The following is a 16,918-nucleotide window of genomic DNA, read 5'->3' as shown; positions in this document are numbered from 1 at the left end:
CTATTTGCTTTCTTTCTTTCCTTTCTTTCTTTCTTTCTTTCTTTCTTACTCTATTTATTATCGCTTGTCGCATTTTTATTGCATTTTCATCGCTTTTTCATCTCTTTTTTATCGCTTTTCTTCTTTTTCTCTCTTTTCACTTTTCCTCTATTCTTTCACTCGCATGTTCTGACATTTCTGGCTGTATTTTATTTCTTGCGGGACGGCTCGCAGCGCGTCCCGACAGTAGAAAAGGACAAGTTTAATGTGTGAGCCGTTGCCACGAATGGCAAAGGCTCGTGCTTCATCGCCCTTTCGAGCATACGCCACATTTTATATCCACTGTCTATCGAAACCGCCCCGAGCCGGGCGATGGAAAAATCCAGATACGCCCACGGGATCCTTATCGCGGGAATGGACAGTTCGGTCACGTACCAATGGGGCTCCTCTGATCTCCTACCACCCTAGTGCACCTAAAACTACGCCGGTCCACGACCTGCGGCCGACTCAGTGCACCAACCCCCACTGGCAGTGTACACGGGGAACCACGGGAAGGCCTGTCCATTTGCATCCTGCCTGGATACACGCTTCTGACCCTGTCGGGCGGAGATTTGGGTGGATTAGGATGTGGTCAGGACGGGTGGGTAGGATATGGTCATGTGGCACACCTAGGTGCCGACCGTGGATAAGCGGAATATAAGGTTGGAGCAGTCCTACCTAACCCGAAGCTAATTAAACCTACGCGACGCGACGCGACGCGACCCGCCATTCGAAAGTGCGGTATTCCCGAGAAGATTACGGGGCCGCACCTCCATACCCGAAGTCTCCGACCACTTCGGTTGAACGACGGACCCTACCTAATAGTTATTCTACGTTTCGTATCCCTTTAACCAAAGGGTTGCGCTACAAAAATCGGTGAATAACACGAAAGCTTCTTTACTCGACACGAGAAAACGCGCCAAGTCCGGCCATTGTCGTTTGTCTTCCGGGACCGCGCTGAGCAGAGCCTCTCTCTGCGCTTCGAACATGGGACATTCCAGCAAGAAGTGCTGGACCGAATCCGTTCTGCTTCCGCAAATACACACCTCGCTTTCGACGAGGTTTAACGCGGCTAAACGCGACCTAAAATCGCCGTGTCCCGTGAGAGCTTGCGTGCTCCAATGGTTCGGTTCTAGAGAATACGCGTCGATTCTATCTCGCACGTTACCGAAATACGCGAATGTGGTACGACCTTTGCTCGACGATACCCACTTAGTTTGCCACATACTAATCGCCTCGTCTCTAATCCTATCCATTGCGGTTTTCCTATCGGTTCCGACGGGTATCTCTATATTACCGATCTTGGCGTCCTTTCCCGATCTGACTTGGTATCGCGCGACGTTTCCGCGAAGAACTATATCGACTGGAATCACTCCTCCGACGACGCAGAGCGATTCCCACGAGGCTGTACGATATACGCCGGTCATCGAAATAAGTACGCGACGCTGTAGCGCTTTTAGGGTCCTAATATCTTTTTCCGTACATAAGTCGGCCCACCCCGCGGCGGCATATGCTACTGTCGGCGCGAACACACCCCGGTATATTGTAAATAGCGTTCTAAAGCGAAGGCCCCAATCAGCACGGGCTATCCTACTTAACTTAGCGAACAACAACCCGACTTTGTTGTGAGATACGCGCAATGAGATCTGACTTTTAAATTTCTATCTATGTGGACGCCAAGATACCTAACCGTTTCCTTAAATTGTATCTCGCGTTACCGATCTTAATAATTGGCGGCCTATCCCGAAGTCGACGGTTCTTTTCGTGTTTTTCCGCTTCCTATCCGGTCGCGCTCCTCCCCGTCTACCTATTGGGTTTCGCGCGATCGCGTCTGACTTCAGAATGATGGCTTCAGTTTTACGCTCGGAAATCTGAAGCTTCGCGAACCTACACCATTCTGTTATTACATTTACTACACGCTGGCCTTCTGTCTCTAGTTCTCGACGCGAATTTCCATTTATGACAACCACGAGGTCGTCCGCGTACGCTGCAAATCTGTCAGGAACCGTTTCCTCTAGTATCTTTAAAAGGCCATCAAACATGAGGTTCCAGCAAACCGGACCGAGAACGGACCCTGCGGGCACCCCCTCGTTGCTCGCTTGGACACCTCCGCGGAACTAAGCGCGATTTTTACTTTGCGGTCATCGAAGTAGCTCCGGAGCACTTGAAATACATTTCGCGGACAATCGCGTTTCTTTAAACTATCTAACACGAGCGGCCACCAGACATTATCAAAAGCTCCGGAAATGTCGAAGAGAAGTGCGACGGCATATCTCCCTTCGGAGACAGAGACCATTCGCCGCAACTCGACAACAGCATCCTCCGTCCTTCCGGCATAAACCCGAACTGTCGACGGGAGACCTTATCCGGCGCCAGTGATGTGCCCATCAGCCGGGATTTGAGAATCTTCTCAAAGAGTTTTCCTACCACGGAGAGGAGACAAATGGGTCTGTATGATTTTGGGTCCCTCTCATCTTGTCTTCGCCTTTCAGAAGGACTCGAAGCGAGCCCTCCTTCCAGACAGAAGGAAAGACGCCCCACTGGAGGCACCCATTGAAAAGCCTAGCTATCTGACCGGGGATTACACTACAGGCTGCCTTGAGAACGGCAACCTCTATTAAATCCGGACCCGGAGCTTTCTTATTTCTAAACGATTTAACCACGTTTGCCACTTCCTCCACCGTGACGGGAGGAGCGTCGGCTGTGTTCGGAGCGTTCCTACACGTGACTCTAGTTTCACGCTGCTCAGACGTGTCCTCTATCTCCCGGTCATCTGGAATGTGCGCGTCCAGGAAGTAGCTGGCAGTCTCCCTTAACGTCTTTATGGAATATTCGCCACACCGGAGTGTGCTAAGCACCCCCTCGACCTGGAGTTTACACGCCTGTTGCTTGTAAACGAAGCCCCAGGGCTCCTGGTTACCGTGCGATGTGACAAACTTCCGCCAGCTTGCGAGCTTCGCCCGCCTTACCTCCCTACAGTACTGCCTTGCATCGAGCGATACTCCAGCAATACCCGGAAGGCAGCAGTTCCTCTCGCCCTCTCTGGAGAACCCTACGTTTCCTATACACGGCTTTCTTTATTTTAGTTAATTTGTTTGTCCACCACGGGTTGGACTTTCTAAATCTACGCTTTCTAGGCATCGACGCAACACAGGCTCCGTGAGCACCACTGTGAGCGTTTCTGCCATCCTATCTACTTCTACTGTGGAACACAGATCGATGGCCTCCAGTTGCGATCCTGAAAGATCTGTCAGGGTCTCAGAGAACCGTTCCCAGTCGGCCCGATTTGTATCGAACCTTGTGTTCCCAGTTCCCCGATCGACACCTGACTCTTTTGGCACTTTCAACCTTATGTCCACTGCCCTATGGTCGCTGCTAGTCCAGTCACACCTCACCTTCCAATCACCTATGAAATTGTTCATGGAGCGCGACGCCAAGGTCACGTCAATGAATGACGAACCTCTTGTCGTCCAATAGGTGGGTGGCTGTCCAGCATCATTAACTACTACTAAACCGAATGCCCTAATGAGGTCCTCCAATTTGGCACCTCTTTCGTCAGTCTCTTGGCGGCCCCAGAGTGACGATCTAGCGTTCGCGTCAACGCCTACGATTACTCTATCCCCCCTCAGCGAACGAAACACCATCTCGAGGTGCCTGAGGTGCTCCTCGATCCCGTCGCTGTACTGGAAGTAGCACGAGACGACGTAGAAAGAGAAGCTGGGGGCCTGTACTTCGACGCAGGCACAATGCGCGGTACTAAGCTGCGACACGAATACTGATTGATAATTTGGATTACTAATCACCACCGCCGCCCACGGACGTTGCGAGCGGACGGCGGCAACTTTCATCCCTACGCCTAAACCTACGATAATATGGCTCGAGCCCTGCTTCTGACATGCGGTTCTTGCAATAACAAAACGTCTAATCGTTTTCCAGCTACGAGCTGGCGCACCTCGCCCGTTACTACAGCCGAACGTCGCATGTTCAGCTGCAGCATCCTAACGCCCGTGGACGCATTGCCTACTCTAATCGGTGAACTTATCCTATCTAATTCTTGTGGCAACGGGCCACTCGCTGTGTGGGGTGGTGTGGGGTCCGCGAAACTAACCGTCTTTCGCTCCGTTTTCGTACTTTCGACGAGTCTAAGCGCGGATCTAATCGCGGGCCTATCTATTTCACGCTCTACTCTAACGCTATCGCTATCGACGGTTCCTAATTTCCGCACTATATTTATCGACGCGGACCTAATCGCGGATATCGAGCACCGTTCTAACCGACGGACACGGTTCTAATCGCGGCTACCTCGTGACGGACTAACGCGGTTCTAACGTTGGGAACACCGTGTTCCTGGGGCTGTGCACCGCCGCGTGGTGGGTGTTGGTCCGCGCGCGCACAGCTCCGTGAGGCGCTCTCGAGGAGGCGGAGGCCGTCAACGAACGCGCAGTCGCGCAGACCCGCGACCCAACGACGGAGGCACCCCGCGCTTCCCTAATCGCGGCCGCGCCAGACCGAAAGCGGTCGGCCAGGCGGGCACTTCTCCTCACTACGTCAGAAATTTTATTTTTCATACCCATATTAGTCCCACGAGTATGGTGGAAGAGGTGGTCGGGCGACGTAGAGCCACCTTTACGCCGCTAAGCCTAAATACGCCGGGAGGACGGCAGGTATCCCGGGACGGACCGTTAGCGATCGCGACATTTTGCGTCTACGCGACCATGCAGACCCTAAGCACGGTTCCTACACCTTGGTCTTCAGACCTCTGCGGACCGACCGCGACGCAAGCGACCGCGACGACGACGACGACCTAACGACGCCTATCGACGAGCCACCGACGGCACAACCGAACCCGAAAAATTCCGAAGGAAGCCGATTCTCCTCAAGACGAGTCCGATTTCCGGCTGTCGAGAAGTTTTCGGCTGTGATCCGATTACATCCTCAAGGGAGAAGAAAGGGAGAGAGAAAAGGGAAAGAGAAAGGGAAAGAATGCCGTTTTTAGGGGCATTCCTTTATCGCCACATAAGAGCCATTTGGTCAGCAGAGCTGACACCGACTCGTGGCTCTGCAGTGCTGCCGATTCTCCTCAAGACAAGTCCGATTCCCGGCTGTCGAGAAGCCTTCGGTTCCTCAAGACGAGTCCGGTTTTCGGTTGTCGAGAAAGTTTTCGGCTGTATGCTGACTATCCCCGAAGGGAGAAGGAAAAAGGAAATAAGGGAAAGAATGCCGTTTTTAGGGGCATTCTGTTAGTGCCACATAAGAGCCATTTGGTCAGCAGAGCTGACACCGACTCGTGGCTATGCAGTGCTGCCGATTCTCCTCAAGACAAGTCCGATTCACGGCTGTCGAGAGGCCTTCGGCTCCTCAAGACGAGTCCGGTTTTCGGTTGCCGAGAAAGTTTTCGGCTGTGTGCTGACTGATCCCCGAAGGGAGAAGGAAAAAGGAAAAGGAAGGGAAGAATGCCGTTTTTAGGGGCATTCTGTTAGTACCACATAGGAGCCATTTGGCCAGCAGAGCTGGCACCGACTCGTGACTATGCTGTGTTGCCGATTCTCCTCCTCAAGACAATTCCGATTCACGGCTGTCGAGAAAGTTTCGGCTGTATTCTGACTATCCCCGAAGGGAAAGGAAAGGGAAGAGAAGAGAAAACCTGAAAATAAAACCTGAAAATAAATAAGAGATTATTCACACACACACACGCAAACACACACACACACACACACATACGCACACACACACTCACATTCACATGTGGGAGTCACTGGGATCGGGTTGATCCTCGCCTCTGGCCCGGCGGGTGACTGAGTCACCCATCCAGTCCTTCGGGCGAGGGACCCGACCGGCTCCCACTTTTCCCCCCACTGAGGGACGCTTCACGGCGGGAGCACCCACCGATCCGCCACCTCATCCCACGGGAGCACCCGTTCAAGTCACGGGCGGAGAGCTAGGCTCCCCCTGCAGTGCCGTGCCACTGGGCGATTGAAGTCAGGGCCGCCAACCCCTTCCAGCGAACGAGACTGGCTCGCGGCAGCAGACCTCGTCTCTATGGAGTCGCTGGGCTCCATCTGTACCCACAGGGTACCGTGCTATTTTAAAGCGGGCGCCACCCCGAAGAAGGTAGAGTTAGAGACCCTGGGACAATCGGTCCAGGAAAAAGGATGGGAAGTATAGGATGGGTTGGAAGAAAGAATGGGTTGGGTGTTCTCCCACCCGTAACCAGCCCCATTGTGCCGGGTTTGGAGTCAGGGTTTTCCTTCCCCTATCCGCATTAGGCCAAAGTGCCCGAAGGGAGCGGAATCCCCTCTTCCTCCCCTTCCGGGGAGGGAAGTGCAATGGTGCGCTCTTAGACCCCTCAACCCGAAGGAAGAGGGGAGCCCCTCCACCACGACAAGGTGGCGCACCATCGGAGGAGAGTAGATAGGGACAAGTTTAATGTGTGAGCCGTTGCCACGAATGGCAAAGGCTCGTGCTTCATCGCCCTTTCGAGCATACGCCACATTTTATATCCACTGTCTATCGAAACCGCCCCGAGCCGGGCGATGGAAAAATCCAGATACGCCCACGGGATCCTTATCGCGGGAATGGACAGTTCGGTCACGTACCAATGGGGCTCCTCTGATCTCCTACCACCCTAGTGCACCTAAAACTACGCCGGTCCACGACCTGCGGCCGACTCAGTGCACCAACCCCCACTGGCAGTGTACACGGGGAACCACGGGAAGGCCTGTCCATTTGCATCCTGCCTGGATACACGCTTCTGACCCTGTCGGGCGGAGATTTTGGGTGGATTAGGATGTGGTCAGGACGGGTGGGTAGGATATGGTCATGTGGCACACCTAGGTGCCGACCGTGGATAAGCGGAATATAAGGTTGGAGTCCTACCTAACCCGAAGCTAATTAAACCTACGCGACGCGACGCGACGCGACCCACCATTCGAAAGTGCGGTATTCCCGAGAAGATTACGGGGCCGCACCTCCATACCCGAAGTCCCCGACCACTTCGGTTGAACGACGGACCCTACCTAATAGTTATTCTACGTTTCGTATCCCTTTAACCAAAGGGTTTCGCTACAAAAATCGGTGAATAACACGAAAGCTTCTTTACTCGACACGAGAAAACGCGCCACGTCCGGCCATTGTCGTTTGTCTTCCGGGACCGCGCTGAGCAGAGCCTCTCTCTGCGCTTCGAACATGGGGCATTCCAGCAAGAAGTGCTGGACCGAATCCGTTCTGCTTCCGCAAATACACGCCTCGCTTTCGACGAGGTTTAACGCGGCTAAACGCGACCTAAAATCGCCGTGTCCCGTGAGAGCTTGCGTGCTCCAATGGTTCGGTTCTAGAGAATACGCGTCGATTCTATCTCGCACGTTACCGAAATACGCAAATGTGGTACGTCCTTTGCTCGACGATACCCACTTAGTTTGCCACATATTAATCGCCTCGTCTCTAATCCTATCCATTGCGGTTTTCCTATCGGTTCCGACGGTTATCTCTATATTACCGATCTTGGCGTCCTTTCCCGATCTGACTTGGTATCGCGCGACGTTTTCGCGAAGAACTATATCGACTGGAATCACTCCTCCGACGACGCAGAGCGATTCCCACGAGGCTGTACGATATGCGCCGGTCATCGAAATAAGTACGCGACGCTGTAGCGCTTTTAGGGTCCTAATATCTTTTTCCGTATATAAGTCGGTCCACCCCGCCGCGGCATATGCTACTGTCGGCGCGAACACACCCCGGTATATTGTAAATAGCGTTCTAAAGCGAAGGCCCCAATCAGCACGGGCTATCCTACCTAACTTAGCGAACAACAACCCGACTTTGCTGTTGAGATACGCGCAATGAGATCTGACTTTTAAATTTCTATCTATGTGGACGCCAAGATACCTAACCGTTTCCTTAAATTGTATCCTCGCGTTACCGATCTTAATAATTGGCGGCCTATCCCCGAAGTCGACGGTTCTTTTCGTGTTTTTCCGCTTCCTATCCGGTCGCGCTCCTCCCCGTCTACCTATCGGATTTCGCGCGATCGCGTCTGACTTCAGAATGATGGCTTCAGTTTTACGCTCGGAAATCTGAAGCTTCGCGAATCTACACCATTCCGTTATTACATTTACTACACGCTGGCCTTCTGTCTCTAGTTCTCGACGCGAATTTCCATTTATGACGACCACGAGGTCGTCCGCGTACGCGGCAAATCTGTCAGGAACCGTTTCCTCTAGTATCTTTAAAAGGCCATCAAACATGAGGTTCCAGCAAGCCGGACCGAGAACGGAACCTTGCGGGCACGCCCTCGTTGCTCGCTTGGACACCTCCGCGGAATTAAGCGCGATTTTTACTTTACGGTCGTCGAAATAGCTCCGGAGCACCTCGAATACATTTCGCGGACAATCGCGTTTTTTCAAGCTATCTAAAACGAGCGGCCACCAGACATTGTCAAAAGCCCCGGAAATGTCGAAGAGAAGTGCAACGGCGTATCTCTTCTCAGAGACAGAGACCATTCGCCGCAACTCAACAACAGCATCCTCCGTCGACCTTCCTGGCATGAACCCGAACTGTCGACGGGAGACCTTATCCGGAGCCAGTGACGTGTCCACTAGCCGAGACTTAATAACTTTCTCGAAAAGTTTCCCTACTACGGAGAGGAGACATATGGGTCTGTACGATTTTGGGTCCCTCTCGTCTTTGTCTTCGCCCTTCAGAAGGACTCGAAGCGAGCCCTCCTTCCAGACAGAAGGAAAGACGCCCCACTGGAGGCACCCATTGTAAAGCCTAACTATTTGACCGGGGATTAAACTGCAGGCTGCCTTGAGAACGGCAACCTCTATTAGATCCGGACCCGGAGCTTTCTTATTTTTAAACGACCTAACCACGTTAGCCACTTCCTCCACCGTAACGGGAGGAGCGTCGGCTGTATTCGGAGCGTTTCTACACGTGACTCTAATTTCACGCTGCTCAGGCGTGTCCTCTATCTCCCGGTCATCCGGAATATGCGCGTCCAGAAAGTAGCTGGCGGTCTCCCCTAATGTCTTTGTGGAATATTCACCACACCGGAGTGTGCTCAGCACTCCCTCAACCTGGAGTTTGCTCGCCTGTTGCTTGTAAACGAAGCCCCAGGGCTCCTGGTTGCCGTGCGATGTGACGAACTTCCGCCAGCTCGCAAGTTTCGTCCGCCTTACCTCCCTACTGTACTGCCTTCGTAAGGAACGATACTCCAGCAGTACTCCGGAGTAGGCAGATTCCCCTCGCACTCTCTGGAGAACCCTATGTAACCTATAAACTTTCTTTTTAATGACTGTTAGTTTCTGTGTCCACCACGGGTTGGACTTTCTAAATCTACGCTTCCTAGGCATTGAGGCAACACAGGTCTCCGTGAGCACCACTGTGAGCCTTTCTGCCATTTTCTCTACATCTAATGTGGAGCACAGGTCGATAGCCTCCAGTTGCGATCTCGACAGATCTGTCAGGGTCTCAGAGAACCGTTCCCAGTCGGCCCGATTTGTATCGAACCTTGTGTTCCCAGTTCCCCGATCAACACCTGACTCTTTTGGCACTCTCAACCTTATGTCCACTGCCCTATGGTCGCTACTGGTCCAGTCACACCTCACCTTCCAATCACCGATGAAATTGTTCATGGAGCGCGACGCCAAGGTCACGTCAATGAATGACGAACCTCTTGTCGTCCAATAGGTGGGTGGCTGTCCAGCGTCATTAATTACTACTAACCCGAATGCCCTAATGAGGTCCTCGAATTTGGCACCTCTTTCGTCAGTCTCTTGGCGGCCTCAGAGTGACGACCTAGCGTTCGCGTCAACGCCTACGATGACTCTATCCCCCCTCAGCGAACGAAGCACCATCTCGAGGTGCCTGAGGTGCTCCTCAATCTCGTCGCTGTACTGGAAGTAGCACGAAACGACGTAGAAAGAGAAGCTGGGGCCTGTATTTCTACACAGGCACAATGCGCGGTGCTAAGCTGCGACACGAAGACTGTTTGAAAGTCTGGATTACTGATCGCCACTGCCGCCCACGGACGTTGCGAACGGACAGCGGCAACTTTCATCCCTACGCCTAAACCTACGATAGCATGACTCGAGCCCTGCTTCCTAACATGCGGTTCCTGCAATATCAAAACATCTAATCGTTTTCCAGCTACGAGCTGGCGCACCTCGCCCGTTACTACAGCCGAACGTCGCATGTTCAGCTGCAGCATCCTAACGCCCGTGGACGCATTGCCTACTCTAATCGGTGAACTTATCCTATCTAATTCTTGTGGCAACGGGCCACTCGCTGTGTGGGGTGGGTGGGGTCCGCGAAGCTAACCGTCTTTCGCTCCGTTTTCGTACTTTCGACGATTCTAAGCGCGGATCTAATCGCGGGCCTATCTATTTCACGCTCTACTCTAACGCTATCGCTATCGACGGTTCCTAGTTTCCGCACTAAATTTATCGACGCGGACCTAATTGCGGATATCGAGCACCGTTTTAACACGACGGACACGGTTCTAATCGCGGCTACCTCGTGACGGATTAACGCGGTTCTAACATTGGGAACACCGTGTTCCTGGGGCTGTGCACCGCCGCGTGGTGGGTGTTGGGTCCGCGCGCGCACAGCTCCGTGAGGCGCTCTCAAGGAGGCGGAGGCCGTCAACGAACGCGCAGTCGCGCAGACCCGCGACCCAACGACGGAGAGACCCCGCGCTTCCCTAATCGCGGCCGCGCCAGACCGAAAGCGGTCGGCCAGGCGGGCACTTCTCCTCACTACGTCAGAAATTTTGTTTTGAATACTCATATTTAGTCCCACGAGTATGGTGGAAGAGGTGGTCGGGCGACGTAGAGCCACCTTTACGCCGCTAAGCCTAAATACGCCGGGAGGACGGCAGGTATCCCGGGACGGACCGTTAGCGATCGCGACATTTTGCGTCTACGCGACCATGCAGACCCTAAGCACGGTTCCTACACCTTGGTCTTCAGACCTCTGCGGACCGACCGCGACGCAAGCGACCGCGACGACGACGACGACCTAACGACGCCTATCGACGAGCCACCGACGGCACAACCGAACCCGAAAAATTCCGAAGGAAGCCGATTCTCCTCAAGACGAGTCCGATTCCGGCTGTCGAGAAGTTTTCGGCTGTGATCCGATTACATCCTCAAGGGAGAAGAAAGGGAGAGAGAAAAGGGAAAGAGAAAGGGAAAGAATGCCGTTTTTAGGGGCATCCCTTTATCGCCACATAAGAGCCATTTGGTCAGAAGAGCTGACACCGACTCGTGGCTCTGCAGTGCTGCCGATTCTCCTCAAGACAAGTCCAATTCACGGCTGTCGAGAAGCCTTCGGCTCCTCAAGACGAGTCCGGTTTTCGGTTGTCGAGAAAGTTTTCGGCTGTATGCTGACTATCCCCGAAGGGAGAAGGAAAAAGGAAATAAGGGAAAGAATGCCGTTTTTAGGGGCATTCTGTTAGTGCCACATAAGAGCCATTTGGTCAGCAGAGCTGACACCGACTCGTGGCTATGCAGTGCTGCCGATTCTCCTCAAGACAAGTCCGATTCACGGCTGTCGAGAGGCCTTCGGCTCCTCAAGACGAGTCCGGTTTTCGGTTGTCGAGAAAGTTTTCGGCTGTGTGCTGACTGATCCCGAAGGGAGAAGGGAAAAGGAAAAGGAAGGGAAAGAATGCCGTTTTTAGGGGCATTCTGTTAGTGCCACATAGGAGCCATTTGCCAGCAGAGCTGGCGCCGACTCGTGGCTATGCTGTGTTGCCGATGCTCCTCTTCAAGACAAGTCCGATTCACGGCTGTCGAGAAAGTTTCGGCTGTATGCTGACCATCCCCGAAGGGAAAGGGAAGGGAAAAGAAAAGAAAACCTGAAAATAAAACCTGAAAATAAATAAGAGATTATTCACACACACACACGCACCACACACACACACACACACACCACACGCACACGCACACACACACCCACACACCCACACACACGCACACTCACACTCACACGTGGGAGTCACTGGGATCGGGTTGATCCTCGCCTCTGGCCCGGCGGGTGACTGAGTCACCCATCCAGTCCTTCGGGCGAGGGACCCGACCGGCTCCCACTTTTCCCCCCTGAGGGACGCTTCACGGCGGGAGCACCCACCGATCCGCCACCTCATCCCACGGGAGCACCCGTTCAAGTCACGGGCGGAGAGCTAGGCTCCCCCTGCAGTGCCGTGCCACTGGGCGATTGAAGTCAGGGCCGCCAACCCCTTCCAGCGAACGAGACTGGCCCGCGGCAGCAGACCTCGTCTCTATGGAGTCGCTGGGCTCCATCTGTACCCACAAGGATACCGTGCTATTTTAAAGCGGGCGCCACCCCGAAGAAAGAAGAATGGGAAACCTAACCGGGGGACAATGGGTCAAGGACGAAGGATGGAAAGTATAGGATAGGCGGGAGGAAAGAATGGGCTGGGTGTTCTCCCACCCGTAACCAGCCCCATTGTGCCGGGTTTGGAGTCAGGGTTTTCCTTCCCCTATCCGCATTAGGCCAGAGTGCCCGAAGGGAGCGGAATCCCCTCTTCCTCCCCTTCCGGGGAGGGAAGTGCAATGGTGCGCTCTTAGACCCCTCAACCCGAAGGAAGAGGGGAGCCCCTCCACCACGACAAGTGGCGCACCATCGGAGGAGAGTAGATAGGGACAGTTTAATGTGTGACTTTGGCAAAACTCGTGCTACCTCGCCTTTTCAGGCAAACGCCACATTTTACATCCACTGTCTATCGAAACCGCCCCGAGCCGGGCGATGGAAAAATCCAGATACGCCCACGGGATCCTTATCGCGGGAATGGACAGTTCGGTCACGTACCAATGGGGCTCCACTTATCTACCTACCACCCAGGTGCACCTAAAACTACACCGGTCCGCGACCTGCGGCCGACTCAGTGCACCATCCCCCACTGGCAGTGTACACGGGGAACCACGGGAAGGCCTGTCCATTTGCATCCTGCCTGGATACACGCTTCTGACCCTGTCGGGCGGAGATTTTGGGTGGATTAGGATGTGGTCGGGACGGGTGGGTAGGATATGGCCATGTGGCACACCTAGGTGCCGGCCGTGGATAAGCGGAATATAGGGTTGGAGCAGTCCTACCTAACCAGGAGCTAACTAAATCTACGCGACGCGACCGCCGTCCGAAAGCGCGGTGATCCGAGGAATTTACGAGGCCGCGCCTCCATCGCCGAAGTCTCCGACCCTCCGGTTGAACGACGGACCCTACCTAATATATGCTCTACGTTTCGTATCCTTTAGCCAAAGGGTTTCGCCGCAGTAATCGGTAAATAGCGCGAAGGCCTCTTGGCTCGACACGAAGAAACGCGCCACGTCTGGCCACTGCCGTTTGTCTTCCGGGACCGCGCTGAGCAGGACCTCTCTCTGCGCATCGAACATAGGACATTCCAGCAAGAAGTGCTGGACCGAGTCTGTCTTATTTCCGCAATACACTTTCGCTATCGACGAGATTAAACGCGGCTAACGAGACCTAAAGTCGCCGTGTCCCGTGAGAGCTTGCGTGCTCCAGTGATTCGGTTCTATCGAACGCCCGTTGAGTCTATCTCGCACGCTATCAAAATACGCGAATGTGGTACGACCTTTACTCGAAGATACCCATTTGGTCTGCCACATGTTTATCGCTTCGTCCCTAATCGTTTCTATCGCGGTCTTCCTATCCGTTTCGGCGGGTATCTCCACATTACCGATCTTGGCGTCCTTTTGCGACCTAACTTGGTAACGCGCGGCGCTTTCGCGGAGATTATATCAACTGGAATCACTCCCCCGACGACGCAGAGCGATTCCCACGAGGCTGTGCGATACGCGCCGGTCAGCGAGATAAGTACGCGACGCTGTAGCGATTTTAATACCCTAACATCTTTTTCCGTGCACAGATCAGCCCATCCCGCGGCGGCGTAGGCTACTGTGGCGCGAACACACCTCGGTATATTGTGTATAATGTTTTGAAACGGAGGCCCCAATCGGCACGAGCTATCCTATTCAATTTAGCGAACAGCAACCCGACTTTGCTGTTTAGATACGCGCAGTGCGATTTAACTCTCAAATTCCTGTCTATGTGAACGCCAAGATATCTAACTGTTTCCTTAAACCGTATCTTCGCATTTCCAATCTTGATAATTGGCGGCCTATCCCCGAAGTCGACGGCTCTCTTTATTTTTGTTCTTCGCTTCCTATCCGGTCGTGCTCCTCTCCGCCTATTTTGTGAGTTTCTCACGCTCGCGATCGCGTTGGATTTCAGAATGATGGCTTCAGTTTTGCGCTCGGAAATCTGAAGCTTCGCGAACCTACACCATTCTGTTATGTCGTTCACTACACGCTGGCCTTCTGCCTCAAGTTCTCTACGCGAGTTTCCGTTTATGACGACCACGAGGTCGTCCGCATACGCAGCAAATCTGTTCGGGATCGTTTCTTCGAGTATCTTTAGTAGGCCATCAAACATGAGGTTCCAGCAAGCCGGACCGAGAACGGAACCTTGCGGGCATCCTCTCGTTGCTCGCTTGGACACCTCCGCGGAACTAAGCGCGATTTTCACTTTGCGGTCATCGAAGTAGCTCCGGAGCACTTGAAATACATTTCGCGGACAATCGCGTTTCTTTAGACTATCTAATACAAGCGGCCACCAGACATTATCAAAAGCCCCGGAAATGTCGAAGAGAAGTGCAACGGCGTATCTCTTTTCAGAGACAGCAACCATTCGCCGCAACTCAACAACCGCATCCTCCGTCGACCTTCCTGGCATGAACCCGAACTGTCGACGGGAGACCTTATCCGGCGCAAGTGACGTGCCCATTAGCCGAGATTTAAGAATTTTTTCAAACAGTTTCCCTACTACGGAGAGGAGACAAATGGGTCTGTACGATTTTGGGTCCCTCTCATCCTTGTCTTCGCCTTTCAGAAGGACTCGAAGCGAGCCCTCCTTCCAGACAGAAGGAAAGACGCCCCACTGGAGGCACCCATTGAAAAGCCTAACTATCTGACCGGGGATTACACTACAGGCTGCCTTAAGGACGGCAACCTCTATTAAATCCGGACCCGGAGCTTTCTTGTTTCTAAACGACTTAACCACGTTTGCCACTTCCTCCACCGTGACGGGAGGAGCGTCGGCTGTGTTCGGAGCGTTCCTACACGTGACTCTAGTTTCACGCTGCTCAGGCGTATCCTCTATCTCCCGGTCATCTGGTATATGCGCGTCCAGGAAGTAGCTGGCAGTCTCCCTTAGCGTCTTTGTGGAATATTCGCCACACCGGAGTGTGCTAAGCACCCCCTCGACCTGGAGTTTACACGCCTGTTGCTTGTAAACGAAGCCCCAGGGCTCCTGGTTACCGTGCGATGTGACAAACTTCCGCCAGCTTGCGAGCTTCGCCCGTTTTACCTCCCTACAGTACTGCCTTTGCATCGAGCGATACTCCAGCAATACCCGAAGGCAAACAGGTTCCTCTCGCCTTCTCTGGAGAACCCTACGCTTCCTATACACGGTTTTCTTTATTTTTGTTAGTTTATTTGTCCACCACGGGTTGGACTTTCTAAATCTACGCTTTCTAGGCATCGACGCAACACAGGCCTCCGTGAGCACCACTGTGAGCGTTTCTGCCATCCTATCTACTTCTATCGTGGAACACAGATCGATGGCCTCCAGTTGCGATCCTGAAAGATCTGTCAGGGTCTCAGAGAACCGTTCCCAGTCGGCCCGATTTGTATCGAACCTTGTGTTCCCAGTTCCCCGATCAGCACCTGACTCTTTGGGCACTTTCAACCTTATGTCCACTGCCCTATGGTCGCTGCTAGTCCAGTCACATCTCACCTTCCAATCACCGATGAAATTGTTCATGGAGCGCGACGCCAAGGTTACGTCAATGAATGACGAACCTCTTGTCGTCCAGTAGGTGGGTGGCTGTCCAGCATCGTTTATTACTATCAAACCGAATGCCCTAATGAGGTCCTCGAATTTGGCACCTCTTTCGTCAGTCTCTTGGCGGCCCCAGAGTGACGACCTAGCGTTCGCGTCAACGCCTACGATGACTCTATCCCCCCTCAGCGACCGGAACACCATCTCGAGGTGCCTGAGGTGCTCCTCAATCTCGTCGCTGAACTGAAAATAGCACGAGACGACGAAGAAAGAGAAGCTGGGGGCCTGCACTTCGACACAGGCACAATGCGCGGTGCTAAGCTGCGAAACAAAAATTACTTGATAATTTGGATTGCAGATCGCTACCGCCGCCCACGGGCGTTGCGAGCGGACAGCGGCAATCCTCATCCCTAGACCTAGTCCTACAAAGGCATGGCCCGAGCCTTGCTTCCTAACGTACGGTTCCTGCAATAACAGCACGTCAAGCCGCTTTTTAGCTACGAGCTGACGTACTTCGCCCGTTACTACAGCCGAACGTCGCATGTTCAGCTGCAGAATCCTAACTCCCGTGGACGCATTTCCTAATCTAATCGGCGAATCTGTCCTATCTATTTCTTGTGGCAACGGGCCACTCGCTGTGTGGGATGGGGTGGGGTTCGCGAATCTAGCCGTCTCTCGCATTATCGTATTTCTCGCAGAGCTAGACGCGGAGCTAATTACAGGCCTATCTGTTTCGCACGCTGCCTGTCTGTCGCTATCGGCGGTTCTTAATTTACGCTCTATCGCTGTCGACGACGCGGACCTAATCGCGGAAATCGAACACCGTTCTAACACGACGGACACGGTTCTAATCACGGCTACCTCGTGACGGACTAACGCGGTTCTAACGTTGGGAACACCGTGTTCCTGGGGCTGTGCAGCGCCGCGTGCTGGATGTTGGGTCCGCGCGCGCACAGCTCCGTGAGGCGCTCTCGAGGAGGCGGAGGCCGTCAACCAACGCGCAGTCGCGCAGACCCGCGACCCA

Source organism: Camponotus floridanus, unplaced genomic scaffold, assembly GCF_003227725.1.
Source record: "Camponotus floridanus strain SB8 unplaced genomic scaffold, Cflo_v7.5 scaffold236, whole genome shotgun sequence".
NCBI classification, from domain to species: Eukaryota; Metazoa; Arthropoda; class Insecta; order Hymenoptera; family Formicidae; genus Camponotus; species Camponotus floridanus.
The sequence above is the reverse complement of the archived record's forward strand: the minus strand, read 5'-3'. Positions refer to the sequence as shown.